General features: G+C 39.0%; 1 long non-coding RNA gene across 1 annotated transcript in view; it reads left to right on the top strand.

Moving 5' to 3' along the window:
- Window positions 1-10,587, top strand: part of LOC109199464 (uncharacterized) — a 35,443-nt gene extending 24,856 nt beyond the window's left edge. The window contains exons 2-3 of the long non-coding RNA XR_003221786.1: window positions 7,324-7,428; window positions 10,102-10,587. This is a non-coding gene — a long non-coding RNA (uncharacterized LOC109199464). The remainder of the gene's footprint in view (window positions 1-7,323; window positions 7,429-10,101) is intronic.
- Window positions 10,588-18,184: the final 7,597 nt, after the last annotated feature.

Genomic DNA, 18,184 nt, shown 5'->3' with positions numbered 1-18,184 from the left:
CCCTTTGTTCTCCTTTCATTGCTTTGTGCAGGGTTTTCTTGAATAATTTCTGAAAATTTCCCAGAAAGAAGCAGAGCATAGTGAGTGTGACAGCCGCTTGAAGAACACATTGAAAACCACAAAGTTTAAGAAAACATTAGCATTTACCAGTTGCTCCTTGTTATCCAGAGAACTTGAGAGATCAAACTGTTTTCTTATTGTTTCCTTTCTAATAACTAGAATAATAACTAGATTATTCTGCATCATGTACACTGCAGTTACTATACTTTCAGTATATTGCTATAGAAAGTCCAATGTAAAATGCACTCATTAAGTAAATACACACAGCAGATTTTAAAAGCCAACTTGGAGCCTGAGTGACCCACCTTCCATTTGTCCGCTTCTTTTATCGCTATCTTCATATAGTCAAGCATCTGTAGCCCATTGCAAATAAAGAAAAAAATAACAGCAGTTAATGAGCTTGTGACCATGCATCTACACAGAAACGTGTAATTATTGTATCATAAAAGGGAATTCAGCAAGAATGAATTCATGAATCCTCGGTATACAGGGAAGTTGAGACTGAAACGAGACACAGCAGAGAGAAGATGAGAAATAAGCCTCTGGCACTAGCTGGTCCCCTGGTTCTGGAAAAGGCTGCTGCTGCCATCGCTTGTAACAGTGGACCAAGTGCTCAGTTTGAGAAAAAGTTGAGAGAACAGAGAAATTTGGAACAATAGATTTTTAAAAATGCTGCAAATGCTTTATATACAATGTGACTTAACTCAACCCACAGGGAACACAGTAAGATGTGAGTCGCCCTTTCAATTTTGTTTTCAACAAAGTGTTTCTGTCCAGGGTGTACCCTGCCTCTCGCCCTATGACAGGTGGGATAGGCTCCAGCGCCCCCCGCAACCCTGAAAAGGATAAACGGAAGCGAATGGATGGATGGTTTCTGTTTGTCTAGTCTGCTTTATAGGAATAGAAACCCATCAGTTATTGTTATGACATACCATGACAAAACACGCTTTTCTTTTGAGCTTTTAGGTTGACACTTCATAATACGTGTCAGAAGTGGATTGTGAATTATTTTATATATTTTTATTAGTGTTTAAGAAGTTCTAGCAAAGTTAGGATTATATTTACTTATTTGAGCTGTTTCCTTTAATTAAAAATTAAAATTAAGTCCAAGCTGATAAAAAGCTATGATGAATATATTCCGATCGCACTGGCCCAGACACAATATTACCTAGTTTTTAATGACTAACAAATATCAATCTTGTTTTTGTAATAGAGGTGTCAGTACTGATAACTGAGTCTGTTATCTGGTGAAATGATAACTAGTTCAGTCAGGTTAAAATTGTGAATTAATGTATTTCAGTAACTACACAGGGGAGTGCAGATCTGCAAAACTTTCTTTATCAACAGCTGGTCATTTTCCACAGTTACTTTTAGAGCAATGAGTTTGATGTGCATAACAGACCTTTATCAAATCAGCATTTGAAACAAACATCTTTGTATGTAGGAATATATCGGTTAATGGGTACTACATTACAAATACTGTCTGTGATACACATAAAAGCAGTTGCACAATTATAGCAATAATACATAGAAAAAAGCAGATCTGACAAGTTTTGGAATGTTTCAATGATTACTATCTTGTTAGTATCATGTTTCTGTGAGCAGATAGGGAGAACTGTGTGGTGCCTACTCAAGTTTGTTTTCTTTTGGTACAGTATGACTCAGTAACTCTCAACTTGCTATACTAGTTACATACTTATAATTCTTTCAGTTTAAGGGAAGAAAGAAAATAATATACTATGCTTTTATAAAGCATGTCTGCTATATGCATTCAAATGATAGAAGATGTAGAAAGATTCTTTAAAAAAGTACACACAGAGCAGTTAGCATGATATAATTTATTTTAACTAGGACAGTTATTTAGGGCTAGCCCTCATTGTTGTTGTTGAGAATTCAAGTTAAATAGAAGGATGCAAACAACTGAAGATCTATATTAACCAACAGAAGACACAAATAAAGGGGAACACAGTAAGATAACAATATGTGAATACAAGTTTCTGTTTTGTTTTTAAACACAAATTAGTAAAAAGTGCTTTTTTCTAAGTTTGACTTTAATACTGGATTACCAGTTTAATATGCAAACTGCAAAAATAGCTGCTTGCCAATGAGAACAGCATGGATAACACATGGCTGTCATTTCTCTTACAGAAAACCACTCAGTCCTTTCATATTTAATCATTCATATTCTTATTATTTGTTTCATATTATTATTTATTTTAAATACATTATACAAAAACTTTTAAAGTTTATTCTGTTGAGTTTTAGGAGGATTTTTATGTTTTCCACTTTTGTTTCCCCACTTTCACCAGGTCTTCTTCTTTTCTGTCTAATGGGATGCTGGTTCTCTCAAAGCGTTTCAAACTATTTACTATGTCCATCATTGCAGGAAAATCCTCAAAAAATGATTATGTGTCACAAAGCGGCCGGAGGCCGAGTACCAAAAATCAAACCCCACGAGCAGAGAACCCAAAGTGGAGGCTGAGGAAAGGGTTTAACAAAGTTTTATTAACTAGCACAAGAATGATGATAGAGACTTGACTGACTCCCGTAGCGTGGCGTTTTCAGCAGCAAGTGTTTCCACCTGCTGCTGGCTGAACCCCAGGGACTCTTTCAGGGATTTAAATTCTCCGTGTAAAATCTCCACCAGGGACAACCTCGCATCAAGGCTGGACAGTTTTGTGTCGATTCACTCCAGGATGTCTGCAATGTCTTTGCCGGCAGATGATGCTGTGCGCGGGAAGTCTGCTGGGTGACTTCTTTTCGATGACGGGGTCTCACTTTTTGCCGGGGAAGATGCGCTCTGGGCCTTCTTCATAACTATATCCTCGAAGCACCAGACGATGTAATCTTGGAGAGCGTCTAAACTGTCCCCGCTGTCCTCCAGGGTGTTGGAGAGGATTAAGCAGATATGGTTAATTATATGACAATTGATTGATATATTTGGAATAATGGGAGCTTGAAAAAAAAGAAAAGCTTTTGTTGAATTCTAAGCTACCATTTGCTTTCTTTCCGCTAGATCTCCGGCGTCTGACATCACCTACAGCATGAGTCACTTACCTTCCCTCATTCTCTCACGTTTTTTTAGTGCACCCTCTGAACACCTAGATTGCACACTTGTTCTTGGGGGCGACCTCAACTTGGGACTAAATGCAAAAATGGATATGCTCAGCACAGCAGGAACTCAGCGCAATTGCCAGTCCACAAATATAATCAACCAGTATATGAGTGACTCACTCCCACTCTCCTCTGGATTAATTCCTAATCAGCAGCTCACTGTTGAGTGACATTTCAGACACTGAGATTCACCCTATAACTGTCAGCGATCATGCTCCTGTATCTCTGATACTAATACATAAGAAGAACACTCTGCCACATAAAAACTGGAGATTTAATACATCACTACTCAAAGATAAAGACTTTATCAAATATTTTTAAAAAGAGTGGACTTTATATTTGGACTATAATGACCCTCCTGGAATATCAGCATCTGTTCTCTGGGAAGCAGGGAAAGCTGTGATGAGAGGTAGAATCATTTCTTTCTCATCACATAAAAAAAAGAAGAAAATAAAAATATTCAGGAACTAGAAAAAACCATCAAATCCTTAGAAGAAGCCTACGTGTCCCACCAATATCAGGAAATACTGAACAAAATACGCAAAACAAAACTAGAATCAAATGCTATCATTAATAAAAAAACACAGTTTTTAGTACAAAAACTTTGCTTGCAAAATTTTGAACACGGTAACAAATCTGGTCGATTCTTAGCTAACCAGTTAAAAAGAAAAAAAGAAAAAACAACTATATGTGCTGTTGAAGATTTATCTGGGAACATAATATATGACCCTGAAAGAATAAACAACATCTTTTGGGATTTCTATGAAACTTTATACTCACCACAAATAAACCCATTTAAAAAATGAAATTTCCATTTGGTAAAGTAAATCCGTTGGGCATCTTTCTTGGCCTTTAGAAAATAATTCTGATGGAACCAAACGAAAAAAAAAAAAAGAGAGAGAAATCTGTCTCAAAAGTGTTACAAATGCATACAGTATGATACTCAATTGTATATAGCATTTGTATTCTATTTTATTGTACTGTATATAGTATTTTGTTTTATTCTATTCTATTGTGTACAGTTGCGTACAGTATCTTATTCTTATCTTATTCCAGTGTTTTTCTAATTTTTCTATGTAACTTTGCACTGTCCACTTCTGCTGTAACAAAACTAATTTCCCACGTGTGGGACTAATAAAAGTTATCTTATCTTATCTTAAACTAAAATTTTAAAAAAGTGTTCAGTGATTGATGAGTAACTTTTGAGGACTCACAATTGTGTGCTTCAATCCACAAACAAAAACAAAACAATGTGACCACACATAAAACTGTTTGACAAATTCTATGAAACATTCACACTCCAGTGGATGCATCAGAAAGCAACTTGGAATTAGTATCTTAGTGAAGGATATTTGACTTGCAGACTGGAACAGCCAGGGATCAAACCACAAACCTGATCAGAAGGTGACATGTGCTAAGTCTTAGGCAGCAGCCACACTAGGTTGAGCTATTTTTACAGTTTGAGATTGTTACATGGAAGACAAAAGAAATGTTCTTGTTTCATGTTTGTTTGTTATTCAAAGATTTCATGGCTTCATGGTGCAGATGATTGACTTTTTGCACCAACCAGGCCGAGTTTATCTGCAAGCAACACAAGTTATTGTGAGGTTCATCAATCAACCAGTAAAAGATCTAACCTTATTCAGTGGGACCAAGTATCTATCTATACTTTTCCTATGAAAAAACCTTCTAAAGCTGTCTATAGTTTTACTTCCAAAGTTCATCAGCAAACAGTTTGAATGCCTGTAATTATCAGGCTGTACTGACGCCCATTAATTAAGTCTGAAAACTGTGCTGTGACTCCAAACCCAAGTACCCTCCTGGGAAATTATGGCTAATGTCACACTTGGATCTGCTGATAGAGAAGTGAGTCAGTGTAACCTTTATTAAATCAGGCAAAACAACACAAACTTATTTACTGTGGCGACCTGCAGACAGCAAAGCAATAAATAAATGGGGGTTAGGGTAAGCTGAAGCCATCTGATGTTTATGTTAATGAATATAACACACTGACACATTTTGTCTTTGTTTTTATTGTTAATTAAATTACTTTTAAATCTCTAGTTTTAGTTTAAGAACCATCTAGTCCAGCAGGTGGCGGTAATGCACCTTAAAGCTCTAACCGCCAAAGAAAAACCCAAAAGAAGAAGAAGCCGCAGAGTTCCCGCTTCATTGCGTTTGTGTTTTAGTTTATTTTTCTTCCTCATCTAAAGTGAAACACTAAGGTAACTTTGATCTGAGTTCAGTCAATCTTGAGTTTAGCTCCTGAGTGAAGTTTTCTGTTGCTCTCCTCGGTCTCTGTTGTCAGTTATTTGTTAACCTGTTGAATGAAAAAGCCTCTACATCAAGTCAAGCTGCTATAAACTAATTTACAAGAAGATATCAACAAATGCTAATGAAACACTGAGAAGAAAACAGTGTTATTATTAGAAGAAAGCTTTTAAATTAGCTAAGTGTAATCAGAGTTTCTATTATTTTATTAGTCTGTTACTAAGCGCTTGTTAGCATCTCTGTGTCACTGTGTGGCACCTGCACAGTTTTTGAATGCAGCATGTTATCCAAGCTAGCTAGCTAGCGCCACCCTTCATCTATATAAGGTCACTTCCGGCTACAAAAAAATCCCAACATGTTGGCGGTAAAAGTGCTATAATGAAATCCATTTATGAGAAAGGTAAAAATAAATGTATTCCAGGCTAAAACACAGCTGCCTTCATCAGTGCAAAGTTGTGTCGGCCCACAGGGCATGTGATTGTAAAAACTGGCCTCACTCTGAGAGGCCCATCATTAGAATCATTTCAAAGATGATTTGATATATTCTGTTCAGTATTCAGTAAATGAGCCTGATTAACTGTGAGGAAAATAATAATGATAGGCCAGAGATACCAGAGATGCATTTTTAAAACAAATACAGCCTCGAACCCTAAGAGGGGATCTGTGTTCTAGTTTTATGACATTTAAATGTACTGCAGATTTTTTAAAGCTCCAAACAAAACTGAAATGGAGGAACAAAGATAAATAGAATAGAATAGAATAGAATAGTCTTTTATTGTCTTTGTACATATTCAACTAAATTGTGGTCGCGCCACACCAACTGTGCATGGAAAACAATATAAATAGTAAGACAGTAAGAATAAATAACATATAAGAGGAGTATATACAAAGAGGAGGAAGGCACACATTAGAGGACAGGTGGACAGAATGCTTGAAAGTAGTGCAATGGACTTGATACAAGTATAGAATCGGAGTGTGACTGAGTGATGACGGTTACTCAGATCATGGCTCAGATTTCTACACCCACTCAGATAGGATAATCTTCCACGGCACACCTGATCATTTCTCACAGCACACGTATATGCCGCGGCACAGTGGTTGGGAAACACTGTACTCGTTTATGCAGCTCATTGATTGTTCTGTTTTCGTTCTTGGCCAGGGCCATTTTTAAAGAGGAATTGCTCTCCTGGTACTGGTGTGCCATACTGTTGAATTTGGTATCAGTGCTCAAACCTTTTGTGTTTGTTTCAAACAAGTTGCCCACCCAAGGAAGCTAAAATTTGTTGTTTGTGCTCTCAGATGAACATATGACAGGGCTCTAGACTAACTTTTTGACATGGGCGCACCGGTACGCCTAACTTAAAAAATTTACACAGCACGGACCCGACGCATCAGAATCGCTAAGCTCCGACAGCGTGTCCGTCTGCGGGCCGTCCGGTGAGAAAGCCGAGAAAGACAAAGCCGATTCTGATGCGTCGGGTCGCTCTGTGTTTACGTCTTTGTGTGGAATCCGTTAATGAATTGATATCGCCTTATTAAAGCTACTCACCTCCCTCTTCTACCTGCACTTTCCACTGGACCACGGCCAATCAGAGAGGTCCCGCCCCTGACTATCTCTGATTGGTTTAGTCCACGATAGGGGCATAATGTGTGTCTGTTGTTGACCACATGGAGAGTTGCAGAGATTTTTTTTTTGTTACCCAAACAGGTGCGACCAACTGTTGGTAACATTTGGTCGAAATGTTTTTTTTTTAGTCGCACCACGGAAAAATTTGGTCGCATTTGCGACCAAATTGGTCGCACTCTAGTGCCCTGTATGAGACACTTTTATTCTTCGGTGCAGTGTGGAGCCTAACAAAGTTCTGTTTTGTGTCCCAGCTGATCAGCAGGAGGAGAAGAGTCTGACGGAGCAGCAGAGGAACATTTAAGCTACTTGGACTCAGCTCAGCCACTGCAGAGAAATCAATGAGTTCGACACAGAAGGTGACAGATACTAGTGTTAAGAAATACTCCATTAACCCTTTAAGGCCTATTGGAGCAGGAACGCTCCGTTTTGCATAACAATTTTAAAATCCCGGTAGAACTGCACTTAAGCTAGCACAATTATTTTATTTAGGAGGAGTTGTACTTACATCTTATGCCATCAGCTTGCCCTAGGTCACAGTTTCCTTCCACATATGTATTTGCAAAAATTGCATAAAAAGCACTTGCAGCAAAAAAACATAACATTCCAGAAACACGCTTTGCCGATCCGATCAGCTGTTCATAACACTTACTACGTTGGAATAGATGTCAGCGTGAACTATCGCATGTCCGACTTTCCCTGCCAAAACCTGCCTTCAGGGATACCTATACTGGTGTTTTTAAAAGTCATGTTTGACTTTATTCTTTTCTGTATTGTTTCTGGGATGCTTAGAACTTAAATTGCACTGTTGGCAATAATTTATTTTGATGCACATGCTGTTTGTTTTTCAAATTTGCATATATTATGTATATATTTATGTATATTTATTATTATTATGCATAATATTTATTTTTATTTTTCCTGCAGGATATAAAAATCTCAAAAATTCTCAAAACAAATTTCCTGTGGTTGGAAACAATGTGCAACTTTTTTGCATTTGCAGTTTTGAGGGATAAACCTCTGAAATTTCTCTAACTAGAAATATGTGTAAAAACAAAACAAACAAAAACGATTTAAATTTTTTTGTATTTTATTGCAGTTTTCTTGCGCTTTACGTCGTTACTATGGACTTAATGCATAGATATTATTAAAATTTGGGATATAATGGTCATATTGATGTATAGCAACTTGAAATGCTCCCAAAAATGGCATTAAGGGCAGGTAAAAATATAAAGATAAGCTCTGGCAAACTTGGTTCTATGGTAGGTCTTAAAGGGTTAAAAGCTGAAGTACTGATATATATTTTATGCAAAACTAACTGAACCTTGTGCTATATTAATGTAATGTAATAATCATCTATTAATACAATGCCTACAATGTAGAGGGTGACTTTGCCTCTAAAGAGGAAAATGGGCAGGGAAGAGGTTAAAGTGGGATTCAGCAGGTGGGGAACCCTAAAATCAGCTGTAGTGGCTCAGTGTGGGGAAAAGAGTCACAGCTCACAATCATTTCTATTGAGAGCTCCAGTCGATTTTCTTAATGTACAGGCTGTGATCAGCTGACCCGCTGCTCTCTGTGGATGTACACAAATGAATTCAACCAGATGTCTGCAGATGTTTGATGATTTGTCCTGGCTGATTTCCATCCTGTACACCAGGGGTGTCAAACTCAATTGCACAGGGGGCCAAAACTCAAGGCACACTTTAGGTCGCGGGCCAAACAAGGTAAACATTTATTGAACACACTAAAACCATGTTTTTTTAAACATAAATATGAATAAAAACAGACAGGAATATTATTCCAGAATAAATAAACTTTAAAAAAAAATCAGCTTTATATTTTTTTTCTCTTCATAAAAATATATCCTGTCAAAATTATGCAAGTTAGAAATATGAACATGCTGCCAAAAACCCAGAAAAAATAAATGAAAACATACACAAGGTTCGAGCTGCATGTAGACGGAGCTGGGGCATTGCTGCAGGAATGGAACTAATAAACTGTGCGGGCCATTCAGTGTCGTACTTTGCCTTGAGTGTACCATTACACTGCAGCTCCATCTGAATCTGCACAGGTGCAGTTTCCATGTAAATGGGTTGAGAAGCAGCTCGAAATTCTTTTTTTGTGCTTCCCAGTCACCAAAGCGCCGTGCGAACTCAGTGCGCTCAGTTTATCAGCAAAGTGCACCGAATTGGTTCAACATTACTTTAAATCACATTGTGAGACAAACTGCACACAAACAGTTTGTGTGTTTGCTGATGTTTGTTGGGCTGATAGAATCGCTGCATGTGAAATTAACTGCCACATAAAAAATATTACTCCATTTATTCTCGCTCGTGTTCTGTATTGCTAGCTAGATGTTGAAATACTGCGACCGTAACTTATCAGCACCTGCAGTCGTTCAGATGCTGCCCCCCCCCCAAAAAAAAACAAAAAAAAAAAACAAGACAAAGGCCCACTTTAACCCCTGACTAAGGTGATGAAATAACTCCCCTCAAATGCCTTAAACCAGAAGTAACAAGCCTGTTTTGAAAATGTAAGGAGTAGAAAATACAGATATATTTTTTTAATGTAGCGAGTAAAAGTAAAAACAACCCTCAGGTTACAGTCAGACTCTGACATCATCCTTCACTGAACCAAGGTAGTAACTGTTACATTTGATTCATTATCATTGAATAAATTAGACAATTATAGAAATATATAATAGGAAACAGCAACAGGAAATATAAAAAAAAATACAGACCTGGTAAACAGTCATTACTATTCTGAGTGTGTTAGCATTAATATTTGTGTACAAGCAGGAGGGATGGGCATGATTTTAGAGTGTTTTGAATGGTCATTAATCATTTTTAACACCAGGTTGGATGTAATGTGTTACTACTACCAGTAGGTGGGGATAAGAGACCTTTAAGGTGTTTAGTGCCACACTCCACCTTCAGGTTTAAAACTAGTGTTAATGGAGGGAGTTTAAAGCTTCAGTTTGTTCAATGAATGCATTTCACTCACTGCCTCTGTTTGTATCTCTGTCACTGCAGGACCAACATGGACCGAGAAGTCAGCGCTCTCAGGAGGCCGACAAACCTCACAGAAGAAAGAGAGAGAAAAAAAACACCTGTGACGAGTGTGGGAAGGATTTTACTAGGAAGTCTAAACTAAAACAACATCAGCTCATCCACACTGGAGAGAGACCGTTCAGCTGTGACTTGTGTGGAAAGTCGTTTTCCTGGAAGAAAACCCTAAAAAGACACCAAGTTGTCCACAGTGGAGTTAAAGCTTACAGCTGTGATCAGTGTGGTAAAGCTTTTACTCAAAAGATCAGCTTACAGAGACATCTAGTTACCCACTCTGGAATGAAGGCATACAGCTGTGACATCTGTGGAAAAACTTTCAGCCGGCTATGGAGCCGAAATATACACCTACGCATTCACTCCGGAGAAAATGTGTACTGGTGTGATCAGTGTGGCAAATACTTTACAACAGACACACACTTACAACAGCACATGTTTACCCACACTGAGGAGAGACCTTATCAATGTGACCTGTGTGAGAAGACTTTTAAAGCTCCGAGTCACCTGAGACAACACCAACAGATCCACACCAGAAAGAGACTCTACAAGTGCAGTTACTGTGAGGTATGTATTTTTATTTTTATCTTGTAAGTTCAGTCTGACTGTTTGGAACAAGTCTGCTCATTAAATTGTGTTAGCATGTTAGCACTTCTACTGCACCGAAGAGTAGCTCTGAGCCATTATTCAGATTTTCATTTCATTTAAGTGTAAGTCAGATGTTACTGTAATATTAAATAAGTATTACTGTAGTATTATGGTGGTAGTATTGTAGTTATTGTAGCCCAGTAAACTGAGTGTGTTAATTGAAACAGTAAAATGTAATTGGACGTCTGCAGAGATGTTCTTTATTTCAGGCGATGTTCAAGATAAAAGTGTTGAAGGACTGACTTACACTGTCTTTGTGTCTTTGTTTAGAAGCAGAGCGACACAGATGGATCCACTTCTCAACCCTGTCATCGCTGTGGTGGTGGGAAAGACTTTCGTTGTGACATCTGTGGAAAAACTTTCAGTCAGCAAGCTGGCCTAAAAATACATCAACGTAAACACACTGGAGACAAACTGAAATACTGCAAAGAATGTGGGAGAAGCTTCCCCACATCAGGTGAATTAAAACAACATGAACTCTCTCACAGTGGGGTCAAAAAACACCTCTGTGATCAGTGTGGGTCATCGTTCACCACTGCATTTCACCTTAAAACACACAAACGAGTCCACACAGGAGAGAAACCATACAAGTGCAGACACTGTGACAAAAGCTTCTCACAGTCAGGTAATCGTAACGAGCATGAACGTACACACATGGAAGGAAACTACAGCTGTGAGCAGTGTGACAAGAGCTTCAGTAATCTCAGTTCATACTCCGCACACAAACGATCCCACGTTACTAATAAACTGTTTCACTGTTACCAATGTGCCAAAACATTCACTTCATTATCTGCTCTGTGCAAACATCAGCGTGATCACGCAGGGCTGAAATCGTTCCCATCACAGGATGACAGCGAATCTGAAGAGAGAGAAACATCCTCTTCTGGTTTCAGAGTCCAGCTTAAAACCCTGGAGATCAGGCTCCACAGAGTTCAGATCGGCTCTCCTTAAAGATCTAATGAGGCTATAAATCAAAATGTTCCTGTAGTTCCATTTTAATCTTTATAAACTGTTCTTCTATAGTGTTTGTGTTCAGTGGTTACCTTTTTGTTTTTTCAGTGGTTGGATGAAAAATCAGTTTCCTGTTGTTCAAGTTTTTATTGAATGTATTTTATTAAAGTTCTTAAAGTTCTTTTTGAGTTCTTTTTGTTTAAGTTCCTAAATAAAGTTAAAAAAATGTTAAATAAAGAATTGGTTTAACGAGAAAGATTTTGAGCCATGATGTCATTTCCTGTATTTCAGAGTAAAGACTGAAGTGACAAATGGAAACATGTTTACAGTCATGGAATAAACACCGATGGGTCACATGTAGGAAGTACTATTGCTGACCTGATAGACTCGACCTTGTTTACAAAGAAAGAAAGGAACTGATTACATGTGTCAGCAGAGGCTTTCAGGGTTGTTTAGAGTAGAGCTGATAGTCTTAAAGAGAACACGGGGATTATGACAATTTAACACAATGATCTGAGAAAAATATCTGTTTCTCTCATTTTCACTGTATTCTGATCAAATTTCCAACATTCTTTTAATTCTTTTAAAGAAACCTGCAATTTGTCTTTCTTCCACTTTCACTCTGCTCTCCTACACTGACACTTGACTGCTCGGGTGGATTCATTTAACCAGGGCTGAGGAATACGTTTTGGGCGCCTGGTTTTTAATGTGTTCACAGTGTTTAGGGTCTGAGTACAGGTTTCCTAGAACTGCAGAAGCAGCTCATCTGGGGTGGACTCAATAAGTAATGTCAGGGTCGGTAAAGATTTTCTTTGTAAAAGTGGAGGAGAAGAGTGGTGGAGCGCGAGCTTTAAACTCATGCACAAGAGAAACAGGTTTGTGATGAGAGAACACTGAATCCCCAATTTCCAAATTAAAAACAGATAAACCATATGATAACACCAGGACAAGAGTGTGCTCCTGCTGATGTGTAGGGCCTTCTACAGACTGTACAAGGTCAAAACACTGAATAAGATTTAAAAACTCCTGATCAAGCAGTCCATCAGGGCAACAGACATGAATATTAAAATCACCAACTATTATAATCTGATCCTGTTTCGGCACAATTTCAGCCAAAAAACATGAAAAGTCATTTAAAACATCTTTGTTAAACTTAGGCGCCGATAGATTACTGCACACACAACCGGTTGAGAGCGTCCCAGTTCAAATATGAGAAGTTCAAAGCTGGAGGGGAAACTAGTACATGGAGTTGTTTGTAGTGAAAGTTTTTTTCTTAAAAACAGTCAGTATTCCTCCTCCTCTACCTGATCTCCTTGGAGCATTAAGAAATGAGCAGTCAGAGGGTAACAGTTCAGAAATAATGCTAGGCTCACCAACTCTCATCTGTGTCTCAGTCACAAACAGGAGATCCAATCCACTGGAAGAAAGAAAGTCATTTATAAAACCACACATTTATCAGAGCCATTCTTGTTGGAGCTGGAGCCTGGGTAGACGTTGTCTGTGTAGCCCACGTTAATGCGTACAAATTCAAAAAATTTATTCCACGATCCCCAAGATGCAAAAAACAGTGACGAGCAGGGTTATGGACACCTCAGCCCACAACAGGAACCAGACAGGAGAAAACAGGATCCAGTTGACGCCTTGGGATGCGACAGAACGGACCATAACCATCTGGAGCGGCCATTGAAGAAAAGGTAAGGCAGCTTTCAGCTTCATGTTTGTGTTTATGCCTGTGTCTTTCAGAGGAGGCTGGAGGCACTGAAAGGCTTTTCTAACAGTTCCTGTTGAATCAAAGAAGAACCATAAAGGTTGCTGGACTGCATGACGACCTTACCCCCGAGAAGCCTTCCTGTTAAAGGAGGAACCAGTTAGAAGCTATTTTCAAAGTAGCTGAGCTGATTTACAACATGCTGTAGGCATCACAGGTATTGCGCTGCAGTGGTTTGTATCATATCTATCTAATAGACTCCAATTTGTTCATGTAAATGGAGAGTCGTCTTCACACACTAAGGTCAACTATGGTGTTCCACAGGCTTCAGTGCTAGGACCAATTCTGTTTACATTATACATGCTTCCCTTAGGCCAGGGGTGTCCAAACTTTTTGCAAAGAGGGCCAAATTTTATAAAGTGAAGATGCCCGGGGGCCAATGGTTCCTTTTGACATTTTTTTCCATAACAAAGTTACATGAAAATATAATGAAGAACCATTTTAATAGTCACAATTACCTTTATTTTTAAAATGGAAATGTGCCTAAATAAAAGACACTCAGGCAAGCATTTACAACTCTAAAGACACAATTCTGCCTTTCATTTATATCTGAAGAGTCAGACAACATTGAACAAACTGTATAGAATACCCTAAATTTCCATGAGTTTACAATATCTTTGCCTAATGAACATTTTAAACAGGAGTTATAAGTAATGAAAAGTGTTCTGTTTTCAATAAAGTTTTTTTTATTTTTTTTTTGCAAAAAGTGAATTTTGCCCTTGACATTTACAAGATCTTTCAGGAAGCCAAAGTTTTTCACATCTACAGGAAGATTGCACAACTGGAAGTTCACTTGCCACAAGAAATAAACACATTTGTAAATATACACAATATGTACACAACACACTCAACTATGAATTAAGAGCATAACATCAACAGTTAAAACCAAATCATAAGAGTTTAACAAAATACGCATCCTTTTGTGGATTGCATTAGTGTGCTTTAAGCTTTTTACTGTTCAGGAACACATGACTAATGGAGGGATGTCACTCCTGGAGGGCTGCTCTTCATTTGATTCAACTGTGCTAAACCAGAAAGAACTAAAACATGCATAGCAGCTCTCCAGTACAGAATTTGGACATCCCTGGACTAATGAGAGGGGTGATACTGAGATCTAGATTTTAGTAAACCAATCAGGTCTGGTTTGAGGCCAGTGGTTGAGATGCGTAAAATATCACGCAAGTGGGAGTCACTCATCCTTGATCTCAATCGGTTCTTGTTTAAGTTCATGACAGAGAACGTTTGCTCACACAAATATGTGGAACCAAATAAGCTCAGCATTTTCTTAGCAAGTGACCGCACTTTAGGAAACCTGTCTTTGTCTAGCTGCCGATAAAAGTCAACAACAGAACACTGCCGGTGTTTTCCGCGGCACTCATCGTCACACTGCAGCTCTATGAGCTCCAGCTGAAGCTGCGGAGGAGCATCATCAGGGTCCGCGGAGAAGGGAGATGAGAAAAGCAACATGTCTTTTTCAATAGCTGCAAAGTCCTGAAAGCGTTTGTTAAATTCCCCAGAAAGAGACGCGATAGCTGTTGCGTAACTCTTCATTTGGACATTAATGTCCACTGGGAAACTGTCAATAACCTCTTTCAAAGCTGGGAAGTGTGCGGTACAGGGCTCTGTTAGGGACAAGTGTCTTTGGAAAAATTGCAGTTTGGCTCCAAAGGCCTTGATGTGAGCGTATAGTTGGCTCACCACTGTGTCTTTTCCTTGAAGATTAACATTCAGCGCATTCTGATGCTTCGTAATGTCAACCAAAAAAGCCAGATTTGCCAGCCATACAGGATCAGACAGTTCTTCCATTGGTTGTCCCCAACTGTCTGATTTCCTCTCTCAGAGAGAAAAATCGCTGTAGTGCAGACCCCCGACTTAGCCACCTCACATCATTGTAATAAATTACGTCCCCATATTCAGCCTGGATGTCATGCAGAAACTGCTGAAACTGTCGGTGGTACAGAGCTTTAGAGCGAATACAGTTGATTGTCTTTGCTACTGGTTTCATAACATCATCAAATTTGAGATGTTTGGCACAGAGAGCCTGCTGATGAATGATACAGTGAAGTTTAACAGCGTTACCTGTTTCTTCGCTGACTTTATTTCAGATCAGTGTGGACAATCCGCTTCGCTCACCAGCCATGGCAGGTGCACCATCAGTAATGATCCCAGAAACTTTACTCCATGGTAGCTTCATATCATCAACAGCTTCACAAACAGAAATGAATAAATCCATTCCTCTGGTTTGACCCTTAAGGCTTTTGAGATCCAGCAGCTCTTCTGTCACGTTCATCTTGTTGTCGACTCCTCGTAAAAAAAATCAGCAGTTGCGCGGTGTCAGATGCATCGGTGCTTTCATCACAGGCTAATGAGAAATAATCAAAATCCACTCCTCTGTCCCCAGCTGTCTGTGAATGTCTGACGATATATCCTCAACTCTTCGTGCCACAGTGTTGCGTGCCAAGCAAACATTCAGAAATTCTTGCTTCCTCTCGGGGCAAATGTTCTCCACCATTTTCATGACACATGTCTTTGACAAACGTACCTTCAGTGAAAGGTTTGCCATGTTTAGCAATTAACATAGCCACTTCGTAGCTGGCTTTCGTGATATTTTCATGTGTCTCACAGGCCCGCGTGAAAAATCGCTGTTTCAAAGCCAGAGCAGCTTGGAGTTGCTTCACTTTTTCAGCGCACTGTGGTGGCAGATTTCTTTTCTCATGTATTAATCACATATTTAATCATATCACATTAGTTATAGTAATATCACTTCATTATAGTAAGAGCACTCCTGTCACCAGTTGCATGTGGAATGTTAACACAGTGAGGCCATAGTAATGGGAGACGTTAATCAGATAGTTGGACTCCTTCTGCTTATCAGGGATGTAAATCCTTAGGTGACGGCCAAGCAGAAAACAAGGTCATAATTCTCTCTGTGAGGGAGGAGGTATAGCGCCCCCGTGAGAGGGGCCAGCGTGTAAGAGTTTGAGGAATGTTCTTTGTCTGTTTCTCTGTATATAAGATGTAAGGGGGTGGCCACAATTCAGAGATGGTCCTGGTGGGGTTTTTTTTGTACAGTCGCCATTTCAGAAATGAGCAGAGAAAGGCGGGCTCGCAGCACAGGTGCAGGTAGCAGAGAAAAATGTGCTGCCACGATGTGGTGAAAAAAGGAATTACACTTTTAAAGTCAAGATTTATTTATTCAGACTTAGAAAGTGAGCCATAAATAATACATAATTAGACTGAAGCTGCGGGCAACGTGAAATCTGACGGCCCGCGGGCCGGACTTTGGACATGCCTGCCTTATAGGCAGTATCATTAGAAGACATAGTATACATTTTCACTGCTATGCAGATGACACCCAGCTCTATCTATCCATGAAGCCAGGTATCACACACCAATTAGTTAAACTGCAGGAATGTCTTAAAGACATAAAGACCTGGATGGCCACTAACTTTCTGCTTCTTAATTCAGATAAAACTGAGGTTATTTTACTCGGCCCTGAAAATCTTAGAAATATGGTATCTAACCAGATTCTTACTCTGGATGGCATTACCTTGGCCTCCAGTAACACTGTGAGGAACCTTGGAGGGATTTTTGACCAAGACATGTCCTTCAATGCACATATTAAACAAATATGTAAGACTGCTTTCTTCCATTTGCGCAACATCTCTAAAATTAGAAATATCCTGTCTCAGAGTTATGCTGAAAAACTAGTTCATGTATTTATTACTTCCAGGCTGGACTACTGTAATTCTTTATTATCAGGATGTCCTAAAAACTCCCTGAAAAGCCTTCAGTTAATCCAAAATGCTGCAGCAAGAGTCCTGACAGGGACTAGAAAGAGAGAGCAGATTTCTCCTGTTTTGGCTTCCCTTCATTGGCTTCCTGTTAAATCCAGAATTAATTTCAAAATCCTGCTCCTCACATACAAGGTCTTAAATAATCAGGCCCGGTCTTTTCTTAATGACCTTGTAGTACCATATCACCCTATTAGAGCACTTCACTCTCGCACTGCAGGCCTACTTGTTGTTCCTAGAGTATTTAAAAGTAGAATGGGAGGGAGAGCCTTCAGTTTTCAGGCCCCTCTTCTGTGGAACCAGCTTCCAGTTTGGATTCGGGAGACAGACACTATCTCTACTTTTAAGATTAGGCTTAAAACTTTCCTTTTTGCTAAAGCATATAGTTAGGGCTGGACCAGGTGACCCTGAATTGAATTGAAATTGAAATTGAATGTGTCATTACAGCTGACCTTTGACAAACTTCCCCGCATTGTACAGTAACAAAGGCTGTCGCAGAGCGTGGTATCTTTAACATGTTTAATGATTTTATTCTGTGACACTTCCTTTCAACAGAGCTCCTGTTTGCTGGTCAGGTGACCGTACATCAAACTGAGCCCTACAGCAGCATCACCATAAGCTCTGCTAAGCTCACGATGGCTGCCTGAACACACCTGCAGCATCCAGCTAAAACCCAGTAGAGATTGAGCTAATCTGAACACAAATCCAGTTTTATGTGAATGACTTTTAATTAACATGAGCCTTATTTTATAAAACAAAACAAAACAATGTTTCATGTTTTTATGCTTGGAAATTCAGTATTTTTAAGGATATTTTTTAAAATGTTATCCTGCTCATGTGATTCACATTTATTGCTTATATGATTATATTTTCAGGTGTTTAGACAGAGAGT

This window comes from Oreochromis niloticus, linkage group LG9 (assembly GCF_001858045.2).
Source record: "Oreochromis niloticus isolate F11D_XX linkage group LG9, O_niloticus_UMD_NMBU, whole genome shotgun sequence".
Classification (NCBI taxonomy): Eukaryota; Metazoa; Chordata; class Actinopteri; order Cichliformes; family Cichlidae; genus Oreochromis; species Oreochromis niloticus.
This window is presented reverse-complemented; position numbering and strand designations above follow the sequence as displayed.